The sequence below is a fragment of the Nicrophorus vespilloides genome, unplaced genomic scaffold (assembly GCF_001412225.1).
Source record: "Nicrophorus vespilloides isolate i.1.1-1 unplaced genomic scaffold, Nicve_v1.0, whole genome shotgun sequence".
Taxonomy (NCBI): domain Eukaryota; kingdom Metazoa; phylum Arthropoda; class Insecta; order Coleoptera; family Silphidae; genus Nicrophorus; species Nicrophorus vespilloides.
In genome coordinates, this window is record NW_017099672.1 from 76,162 (window position 1) to 88,934 (window position 12,773).

Sequence of the window (12,773 nt, forward strand, 5' to 3'; positions counted from 1 at the left end):
GATTTGAATCAACAATCAGTTTGCTTACACGGAAAACCCTATACTCTCCCAAACAGAGAGAAAGCGCATACACAGAGAGAGAAGAGAGCCTGTTTGAAGCCTATTTGCATGGTGATTCAGTGTGGAGGGTTTTCAAGTTATGGCCTCAGTACGAAACCCGGTTTGCAATTAGAGAAACGAACGTTCGGAATTAATAAACCAGATGATGTAAAACCGCAACAGAGAAATAAAGAAAACAACAAAAACAACGAGGAAATAATAAAAAATATAGATAGATATATATATACGAAACGCAAAACGGGGGCAGCGCCAAGTTATGAAATTATACCGAGGCACCACGCCCTCCTCACAGTAAATCTAAAAGCCATTACATAAATTCTTTGAACGTATGTCCGCCGTTTTATGAATTAATCAACTAAATCAAGATATGATTTAGAGTAATGAAGTTGTTGTCGCAGCCTTGATTGAAATCGTACCGGAGATGAAGGAGCAAGGGCAAAAAATAAGCGATTCCTCCCATCTCCATCGTGGCAACAACGGCACCGAAAGGTGAAGGGAATCAAGTCTTCGGATAACAATGATCATCTCTTCGCTATCACAACATTACTGTTTCTTTTGTTGTTACGGTTGTTGTTTTTTGTTGTTATTGTTGTTGTTGATTATGAAGGTGGTAACGTGAGTGGCGGATGGCGATTAATCAAAAGAGCCGTTCCCGTTTCAGAATTCCCGAAGAGTGGTACATTTGCATCCGATCATTCCATGCCTAATTAAATCAGATAAAGTAGGTATATCTGCTGCTGCTGCCGTGCACAATAATGCTAATTGCCTTCGTTGGATTTATCATCGCGAATATATTTTTGGGCTCGGCTCTCTTAGAAAGTCGAAATTACTGCTGCATTACCGAATCCGGTACATGGATTTCATTTATGTTTGAGTGGAAATAATGACTGTGATTAATGCATTAATCCCCATAATTATCGCCTCTCTTCTGCAGTATCTTGTTCCAATAATTAAGACACAAAAAGGAAAGATAATGTAAATCTATGTTATGAATTCAAAAATGCAAATATTAAATGGTAAATTGCCAACTCCTATTTGAAGCAGAGTCGAACCGAACCGAAATTAACCCGAATTTTTCACTGAACCGTAACTGTAACCGGAACGAAAAATTGGTCAATTAAAAAACCGAAACCGGAATGAAGTTTTAATTACGGTTAATTTCGTTTTTTTTATTAAATTAATTGAAAATCGCTTTCTCAAACAACATTCATGAAGTTCTTTGACGGTAGTGTGCCGCTGCTAGTGTTTTGATTTAGTTATATAGTCATTCGAAAATAGAGTATATAAACAAACAATGTATAAGAGATATCGATAAAGTGTCTTTGAATACACCGAATTCTTTTATCAAATAAACAAATACATAATAAGCAAAACCATCAAGGCCGAATAATCACTACCAAAAACGAGAAAATTTGAAGAAGAAAGAGTAAGCACAAGTCTTGCGCAACTAACATTAGAAGAAACTCAAATCAAAGTGACTAAAAATAATATTATTGTAAACATGACTGAAGAAACATTACAAAGTACATGTGTTGAACTAGTGACTAATTAATTTTTATTTCTTTTGTATTTTTAATTTTATAATTGAAAACAATAGTAAGGGAATTTGGTAAATAATATTAAATCAAAATTTGATATTGGACTCGATTTTAAATTTTAAATAACGAATTTAAATGCTTTTTTGTTTCGATTTTAAATTTTAATTTCAACCGGACCTGAACCAAAACCGAATCTGGAACGAATACCATTTACTTGGAACGTAACCGTAAACCGGAACAAAATTAATTTCGGTTCGATTCTCTGATTTTAAGCAATATCTTATAGCTTTTGGTGTTCTGCAAACCAAGGTAAATTATCCCAGATGGAGTAAAAGTGAATATTATCACATAGATCTATTGAAATTCACAGTTTTCTACCCCCCAGCCATAATGGGGTAATGCCTGACTAAATTAATATATTTTTGGGTAGAAGAAGATCCCAGACTCGTACTTTAGGTATTATATAAAATGATTAAGACTTTTCAGACGAATTATAAACTTTTCCGTTAACAATTATATATTAATAAAATGAAGATAATTATTTGCGATATTGATAGTGATATTATGATAGTGATATTATATATGTAAAAACAAAATTAATTTAAAATTAGATATAGAAAATCGTACTGAAAATTGTTAATTGTCGATTATGATTTAATCACATATTTTGTCTTAATAGTTTTATAACCGTTTTAAATCTTTCAAATAATCAAATGGATTTTCATGAAATATTCAAATATATTTTTTTCTGAAATTCTTTTGTATTAAATATAATTGATCTTAAAGTGTTTTTGAACTCATCTAAAGAAGAATTGTTGACAATATTAAAGATAAACTTTGATAAAACTAAAATAATAATAAATACGTTAATTTATTAATTATGTTTTGTACAAAAGTATGGATTTGAATATATTGTAAAGTGAAATTAAAGTAATAAAACTTTAGAGAGTAAGGATACATCAAGGTAGTAAGAATAAAACTATATAATTGATGAAAATATGAGATTTTTTGTTGAATGTGTTGAAATTGTTTCTAAAATATTAGAAAGAAACCCGTAAATTTTCGGTAATAGTTCTTCAATGTAGGAATCATTTTAACAAGTTGTATTATTTGATTTAATAGTTTAATTATTACAATAAACGTTATTATTACATTTTTTGTTAGTTTATGAAATTATATAGATTTTGAAAAACAATATGCAATATGTTTAATGTTTGTATACAAAAGCTAATCAGTGTTATATGTGTAAATGTGATTGTAAACTTATATTTTTGTTAAATCACATAGAAATTCATTGAAGAACAAAATAAAATGAATTAATGAAGATGAAAATATTGTGGAGGTTCAAAAACTAAGTGACCAAAAGAGAAGGATTAAAAACGTATAGAGTGGAACATATTACAGCATTAGGTATAAATTTATTGCGTGATGTTAAGTGTGGAAGGACGCAGAACATGAAAGTGGAAGCCCTCTCCCTTCGCGGAGGTGGAGGAAACGGATTTGAAATGAAAATGCGGATCAACCAAAAAAAGAGGGAAGAAAAAATGTATAGGAGAGAAGGCGGAACACGTGAAAGGGGGTGGGAAACAGACACTGCAGGACTACTAAGCCCTTTCGGTCCGGCCAATAATGATGATTTATTTCACAGTAAAAATTGCCAGTGCATGAGTAATATTCTCGAGCGTTTCCAAAGCACATAACGAGTGGGAAAAGCCGCGGCGCGAGGGTGGAAAAACTGGATTCCGAAACCACCCAACACCCGCGCACCTCGCAAACCCAGCGGACAGAGAATAGATGAATATATATATATACTTAGTATAAGAGAATAAAAGAGAGAAAGTAGAGGAAGAAAACCGAAAAAAAAAATAAAATACGGACACTATATTATATTTTTACGGCGCATTAAAATAATAAAACGGCCATAATTGGCACAACCCGATCCTCCAGCCGTGCGAAATAATCATAAGGGGGTTGAAAAAAAAAAGTAGAGAGAACTATGGGGAGAGAGAGAAAAAAAATGGAAGAAATGATTGTGTTCCCTTCCATTCATCTCTGACCGCCGGAGCCGTGTTCTGGCCATAATTCAATTCGGTTTTTGTAAGGAGAGCGCTGAGCTCCCCCCCCAGAGCGTAGTGAATTCGATATGGTGTGTCGGCACCTATACGTGCCTATTTCACTTGTTATCTGCCCGACCGCAGCCGCAGCCATCCCAACACCCATCGATTTATCCATTCATGCATAAGTCTCTCTCATCCTCCAGGACTACTGACCAAAGGGCATTCCTGCAATGAAAAGGGGAGATATTGCGTGGGGGTGTGGTGTAGGAAAGCCTATGAATACACTTTTCTGGACGAATTAAAATGACATTTTTCCAGAGGTTTTACTACCCATAACTGTTGCAATAAAAACGGCAGCTTTGTCAAATAGAAAGACATTTTTATACATCAAATTTACACAACACAATCCTAATATTATTATATTGAATTTTAAAGCAATATTTAGAAAATTAAAATATATATCGAGAAAGCAAAAAATACATAATTTTTATGGAAATGTTAACAAAAAATACGTATTTTACAGATAAATTTATAAACTAGTGACATATTTTTTTGCACCAATAAAAATTAATTGATATTTTCTTACTTTTCTTTAATTAATGTTAATAATTATAAGTATTTATTTAATAAATTTGAAACTTTTCGTAAATTATTAAATAAACAAGGCATTAAATTATATCCATTTTTTTTTTAATAATTTGGACAAAATTTTCCATTTTTCATATACAAATTCAATTTTTTGTCTGGATGAAAATAAATTTAATTTATGTAATTTTTTTGTAAAATTTATTTTCAGACAATTTTTATTAACACTTCATTGGATTTCTAATTACAAAATGATTTTTAATTAATTGACAAAATAATTATGTTAATTTATCAAAATTGTCATTAACTTCAATATATCTAATTAATAATTATGATTATCTTTGATTTTTTTTTTAAATAACTGAAATTTATAAATTGTCTTGTTGGAAGAAGATTAATTAATAATTTTGAGTGGATGCAAATGGTGAAATCAGTTTGAAGGCGATTTAAAAGATGCTGAGAGTCGGCAATCTGAAAAAGGAAATTAATCGATTCGATATGCAGACGTCGATTTGAAGCATTTATTCAAATCGTTGGGATTAGTCAGAATTTACGCAGGACTTCCAGTCCACTACATTTCCGTTTCCCGAAGCGATTCTCGACCGGAATGATAACTGTTTTCTCTCCAACCTTTGGATCTATCTACATATCTATATATATCTTCATTGAACAAGTCTCCCTGTCAACCAAACTATTTTTCCCACAAGGAAATTTCGATCATAAATAATATTTCCTTACAAATCCAACAAGACAACAACAAAAGAGAACATATTTATGTAAATGATGAAAGTTTTACTATTACTATTTACAAATTATTTATATCACTTATAATTCTTTTCCTAAAACCACAATCAATTTAGTTTGAAAAATTGTTTTCTTTAATTTATTATTGGATTAACTTTTTAAGTATTTAATAAAAATAAACGCGTTACCGTTGAAATGTAATATGTTACTTGGTACTTGTCAAGTAACATGCACTTAACTAATTATGAAAGTAGTAAAAAAAATTGGTAAAATAAAATGATGTAAAATAAGTTCTTTACTTGGTCGATAGATGGCGTCTCAATTAAATGTGTTTATATAATTAAAAAAATCTTTGAAATACGTGTATTTACCGTTACATTGAGATTGTATAGAAATCATGGACAACTTAAAAATCCATTGACGTTTCAGTGAAAGGTTGTTGTTCAATTAAATATGTTTATTAGTATTAAATTTCTTTAAAATCTGTATAGAATACAATTTATAATCTGATAAAAAGTCCTTGTGAAAGGTACTAAGTACAACGTTTGCTCAATAGATGACTTCTCAATGAAATAAGTTAAGTTCTAGTTTATGTATAATGTTACCATTATAATTTATGGTCCATTCTCAAAATATAATGACGACAAAGTGAAAGTTTATAAGTTCGTTATTTACTCAATAGATGGCGTCTCAATTAAATGTATTTATTACTTTAAGAAAGTCTTCTAGTTTACAACATATTTATTGATATTACCTTCAGTTTATGGTCTATTAACTATCGAAATATGCATTTACTTCTAGGAATATTTATAAACTAGAAATATTAACTATTAATAGCAATAACAAAATGTTATTTCATTAAATATAAATTAGATTTAAAAGCGTTTTTTTTATGAAAATTCTTGTCGATATTTGCAATTAATCTCTCGACTTTAATTCGCCTTCACTAATTTATGGCTTCGCTAAAAAAAATCGTTTCCGTAAATTTATTTCCGATCGACTTCCTTATTATATAAATAAATATACACACATTTCTCCTCAGCATTTTCCTCATTTACTTTTTTTTTGCTATTTTCCGCGTTAATTTTATCTCAATTATTAAAGATTCCGAACCCCTCGAGACAGCTTAAGCTGATAAACCGCGAGGGGAAAATATTGCCTTTAAGGATCCCTTAACAACGTTAGAATCAATTATGAAGGAGCGGCTAAGAGAAGAAACAGTAAGAAAAAAAAACGAGAGAGAAACGCGTGGAAATTTTAATTCGCCAAAGTGTGAAGGAACAAGAAAAAGAAAGCGCAAATAAAAGTTCGGAATCATTAAAAATACATTCATCCATCCAGATTAACGTTTATTACGTGTAATAGCTATCTTCAACGTTAAAGACGAGCGCAACAGGCTGTAATCATACCACGCGTCCTCTGGATATTACTTCTTCACCGCAAGTTTTGCGGATGCCCAAGAAAATATGTAATTATCTTAAACGGTGTTTACATAATTGTTTTGATAAATATTAATACGGCAACTTTCTGTTGCGTAACTCTATTATTTTCGCTCCGGTGTGATGAAATACGCGAGTTTATTCACTTTTTTTTTGTTCTTGTTGTTTTTCTTCTTAGGTTGAAAGATTGGTGCAATATTTTCGCAATGCTCGGATGCATCGAAGCAACTTTAGGCGCATCAATCATTCACATCGGACAGTAATAATTCCATACATCTCAATTATATTTCCCGCATTTCGCAGTTCCACGTAGTTTAGCTCCGCTTTTGTCGACGATTTTATACACCTCGGACAGATAATTAGCGTTCGCGCTTTCATTTCCAATTGAAATTCGTTAACAAAAGTATAGAATTTAATACAAACTAAGCAAAATATAACACACTTTAACTATCATGTTCATTCCTGTTGCATAAGATTTAGAAATAAAGTACATATGCTTATTAGGTTGGTTTGCCGAGAGATGGCAATTAAATCATTCATTACATTAAAATTGCTTTAAGTAGTTCTAAAGCCTTTTGATCCACATAAAAATGTGTAATGAACTAAATTATCAATTATTTACTGAAACATCATATAATTTTTTGGTTTATTATTACATGAATTGCTTCAGTATTTTAATAGAAATCAATTTTTTAATTATTTATTTTGTCATAAAAAAAAATAATATTACATTAACATTAATGTACTTACAATATCGGGAAGGAATATAATGCTTACCTGAAACAAATAAGAAATAAATATTATTAGAAATGAAAACATAATTAATTTTAATTTAATTACATAAAATAAATTTTAGTTACAAGTACAAACAAATACACATTTTTTTAATTTATTTTTTTTTTATTTTAAGATGAAAATAAATTAATACAAAACAAATATAATTATTTTTTGCACTATTTTCTCTTTATTTAATTTATTGTTTAAAGATCACTAAATTTAAAAACTGAAATGCATTTTGTACATCAAAGAAAAAAAGTATTCTTGTAAAAGAAAGAAAATAATAATTATTTAGTATGTTACTATTAGATTTAAATATTTCCAAAAATTATTAATCTCTTTAAATTTTAGAGAAAAAAAAATTAATTATCGAAAATTAGAATGAATTATGTAGTTTTCTTATAAAAAAATTAAATTTTTCGTTTTGTAAAAAAAAATATCTTAATAAATGTAGAAAGAAAAATAATTGAACATTTGTAGTAAAGTGATGAAAGCCAATATTATTATTTTATCTTTTGGTATTGGATTTGAATACGTACAAAAAGGAAGAATTGCATTTATTAATAAAATGACGTGTTTCAAAACACTTTATTATGTTACTATTAGAGTTAGTTATGTCCAAAACTATTTCTGTAAATTTTAGATAAAAGGAATAAATTTTGTAGGTTTCTGTTAAATGCGGTACAAAATTTAAAAAGAAAATCGTTTGTAAAAAATTACTATCAAAAGTTTACCCTATTACACGATAACAAAATTCGATCAGAAAAAAATCTTAGAGTATATTTGTAAGTATTTTTTTTAACGAAAGTGTAACTTTCTGAATATACTTAAACGAGTAAATCTTTATCCAGCAATGATTAAATTCTACTCCTCGTTGCGCCCTCAAAAAAGCACTTGTCATCATACAACGAAACAAATTGAAATACGGTAATGAAAGTAGTATTTCTTCAGTTATTTAGGAATAAAGAAATATTAGAAGAAATCAACTTAACAAATATTCCTTATAAAATCTTACATTTCATTCAATTGTTAAGGGATTCTAGGTGTTTCAATTTTGGAAAGATCGTTAGTTTATTATATTAAAAAAAGCATTTTGTAAATCCGTAATTGAATATCATAGTAATACGAGTAAAATATAAAGAATCCTTATTTATATACAACTATTCCTGTCCGAATTTGAATACGATCATTAAACGAGCCGGGCATATTCGCATTCACAGCGTACAGCGAAGATAAACATGTACAAGCCATTAGTTCATCAAAAAATACTGAGGGAATTTATGGACATATATTGTGGTCCACCCCCGTTACATATATAAATGTAGTTATATATTTTTTATTTTCATTTTTTTTTTTTGCATATCATCATCATCCTCCCGTCTCTATCTCCCATTCCTCCATAATCCATTCAAATTTAAAATGAATTCGCATGTGAAATATAAAAATTGGCTTTGCATCAATTTTTCCAATATTTTTTTTTGTCGAGTCCGGTGGTATTGGGTTCCCATTAAAGTACGTATTGGTGGTGAATCTATATATATATGTATTTTCCAATTTTGGCGACGGACGGATGGATACGTGTGAAACGTCGAAAACTACCCCCCTCCCGACGGGGTTTTGATGGCTTACCGCTATTATAATATATATATATTGGAATTCATGAGGGCCGAAAATTTTTATTGCGTTTACAGCATTCGTTTTCAATGGGAATGTGAGGGAGAGATATAGAGTCGGAAAGTCCATCCGTGAAATTTTATTTGCTTCGTATTTACATGCGAGGCGCAACCGTCCCTCTTCCCTTCCACCGTATCAGGAATATATTGAAATATTATACTGGGACAGTGTCCACACATATCCAGTAATGCATAACAAATACCAAGGAAGATGATTTCCATCACCCACTATGTGCATGCATACATATATAAGGATGTGGTGGAGCGGGAACGGTTGTTGGGATGGGCGAAACCCCCGGAGGCGGCCGCAGCCGATATTAGCCCTTCGTCCAGTCCACGGTCCGAATCCCCAGCCACCCCCGCAACGCTGTAACCACGAGCCGGTCCTATGTAAATAAGGATAAGATTGTCTTGCATCTTTATGATTCCCATCCGAACCATGTCTCTCTCTCTCTCTGTTTCACCCTCCAGCCTTTCCAAAGTACCCAGAGGCCTTTACAAGGGTAAGAAGGAGAAAAAAAAACCTGAGGGATTTGCGTTATGATGATGATGAACTGCATTACATATTTAATATAAATGCATTGAGCGTGATCCGACTTCCTTCCAAACTTTTTGTCATCCCTTTTTTCTTCCTTATTCCTTCGAAAAGCAGGAAGAGGACGTTTTGAGGGATTGAATCGATAGTTTTTCGGATAGATTTTATCGTCGCGATCGTAAAACTCGTCCTAACGGCACTTGGAAACAACTGTCCGATAAATTATGTCCGCATTATTCCGCCATTACAATAATAACTTTTCACTTCTCCACCCTTAGGCCCTTAGGTTTACAGCAAAAGTAACATTTGGCAATAATTGTTATCTGTTTCGCTAAATCGAGAAACAATAAGACATGATGGAACCACAGATGGATTATGGACTTTATAAAAAGATGAACATTTTGGTTTAAAAAAACGGTCATTCTACAATGCTTATAATACCAATCTTAACACTACAAATATTATAAAATGTAATTGGTATTGATAATTTTAAAATAGATTTTTAACTTTAAAATAGATTTTGAACTCTTTTACAACAATAATATTAAGAAACCTGATGAAAAGTAATAGCTAAAATTATTTATGTAAGAAACAATAAGTAAGAATTTATTTATTTTTATGCTAAATAATTTACGCTTGTAAAGAATTTTTAGTTTGTAATAGTTTACACCGAAATGTTAACCCTTTGCGTACGGAGATATTGTAAGGTCGCATTTTCAGCCATATAAATTACAGGGTGAATATATCCGCCACTCGTCCGCAAAATGATAAACGTATGCTAAACTATTATATTATAATAAAGAATCTATTTAAATTCTTATTGAAATATTACTTTCACCTTCCATAAGATTTTATATATGTCATTCTGTAATGATTACAACAATAACATTAATTCCACAAACCTCATGAAATTGGTAAAATTCATTATGTAAGAAACAATAAATAAGATCTTTGTGAAACGATCAATAGTTTAATTTAATGAAACAATGTAAACATATTAAAAAATGTCTGTAATGATTATATTTCTACTATCAATTCCTGATAAATAGGATATTTTAGCTTCATAGAAGAAGCTAAATGCTGGTATAAATGTAATTCTGTAACGCTTATTATAATAACAATATTAAGATGTTTTTTTTTCTTCTTTTTCGACAATATATGGATGAAATTATGGATTCTTAATTAAGATGTTAAGATACGATTTATTACAACCCAAGTGCGAATTACAGAATTATCTTAAAAAAATGTATGTTCTTAAACCTACAATTTAGAAATGATTTCCTTATTATCTAATTAGTAAGAGAGTTAAAAAAGAAACCTATATCATCTTTTAGTATCAATTATGTGAAAAAAATATTTAGCTACTCGCAACGTAATAAGCATTGCAGTTCGCCTGAGGTTATATAACACAAAGTACGTGTTTAAACGTCGATTTACACTTCTCGAGAGAACGTCGTTAGCGGTGATAATGTCTAAAACCTCACGCAAAGAATCTTTACTTATTTATTTTTATACTAAAGAATTTACGTTTGTAAAGAATTTTTACACTTCAATATTAGAATTTTCAACAATGAAAAGACAGTAAATTATATCGGGCGAATATATCCGCCACTCGTCCGCAAAGTGTTACACATATGTAATATTTACATTATACTAAATGATCTATTTATATTATAATTACAAGATAAATTACAATATTTCTTTCATCTTATATAAGATTGTAGATTCAGAAATTAATGACATTTTGTATTGCATAAATGTGTATTGGTATATCTTTTGCAAATCATGGACGTTTCTAGTATAGCGCAATTCTAATTATGATTTAATGGAAAACAGTGAAAACGTATGCACTAAAGGTCGATAAAGTTAAGCCCACGTGAAATTATGTAGCATTTGCATATGAATATGCAATTATTAGACAGATCTATGCATTTCATCGCCTAGATTTTGCGCGGTGAACGGTTTTCCGAGAAACCACAAATCAGAAGACGATTAAATCAAAAAATAAAACAACACCAGTTAATTTACATTTACGCCGTGATTTAATAGCTATTTAATATAATTAAAGTAGAGAGAAAAATCCAACGCAATTTTTACCAAGAACTAATATAAATAAAATTGCATAATGTATTTGCTTCTAAAAAACGTATAATGGATTTTTAGAAAACTTAAACGCAGTTTTTTAATAGATAATTATGAAACAGTAATGAATTTTGTCAGTAAAAACTTTTTATATTTGTATTATAATTATTTTTTTATTTAATTATAATTATATTGAATAAATTGCATAAATGTGCCAAAGGGAATGACTACGATAGCCAAAAACAATAAAACATGTATTAATTATATAAATATTACATAATTAGTTATTAATTTGTCTCAGATTGAAATATAATGTACGTATTATTGAACTTTTAATGTTTGTTAATTGAACGTTGACAGTATACTTTTCGTTATTTGTATAGATACGCCGACTAAGATTATTGTACGTTCCTATGGACATTTATAGACTATTTAATAATAAGTAAACGTCAACTATAAATGTAATCAATTTTCATTATTCCTATATTATATATTTGGTGTAAAAATAGAAATTTTATGTCTTACATCAGTTAAAAAGATGTATTTTAAATGAACTTTGACTATACACATAATACAACATTTTTTAGTTTTAATACACAGACAACAACTAAGTTTGTACAGATATTTGTAAGATATTTAATAATCATATAAGTATTATCAAAAGTCCTTGTGCAAACATCCTGTTAAATGAACGTTGATTGTAATTATAATAAATTTTCATTATTCCTATATAATGTATGTATTTTACATTTGGTGATCGTTTTATTATATAACAAAGAATTATATAATTTTATCGGTTTAAATTTATAGTGGCGTTTAATAAACAAAACGAATTTGTGACCAATTAACGCAAACTTAATAAAATTTAAATTTAGTGTAAAAATAATACAATATTTTGATGATTCAGATAAAATGTATAAAAAATATATGTGATGATGGTTTTCTTATGTTAAAAGGAGAATTGTATAATATTATATTTGTTAATATGATTTATTTTTGTATAATTTAAAAACGATTTGTGTTGATCTTCGTACCGATTTTTAAATATCGTGTACGTAATATCGAAAATATCACAAAACGATGTACTTTAAGCGGACATGAACTGTATACATAATACAATATTTTCATGTTTCAATATGTATACCAATTATGTTTCAAGATCGTCTTATGTAAAATGAGAATTACATAATATTATTGTTATGAAGTTCGTATTGACAGTTAAATATCATGTACGTATGATCGAACTGATATACTTTAGTTGAACATTGACACTATAATTTCAC

General features: G+C 29.5%; 1 protein-coding gene across 1 annotated transcript in view; it reads right to left on the minus strand.

The window, feature by feature from the left end:
- The window catches only part of LOC108565116 (POU domain, class 6, transcription factor 2-like), a gene marked incomplete at its 3' end in the record, with an annotated part of 82,360 nt that extends 75,166 nt beyond the window's left edge, over nt 1-7,194 (minus strand). Inside the window, exon 1 of the mRNA XM_017924407.1 lies at nt 7,174-7,194. The remainder of the gene's footprint in view (nt 1-7,173) is intronic.
- Nucleotides 7,195-12,773: the final 5,579 nt, after the last annotated feature.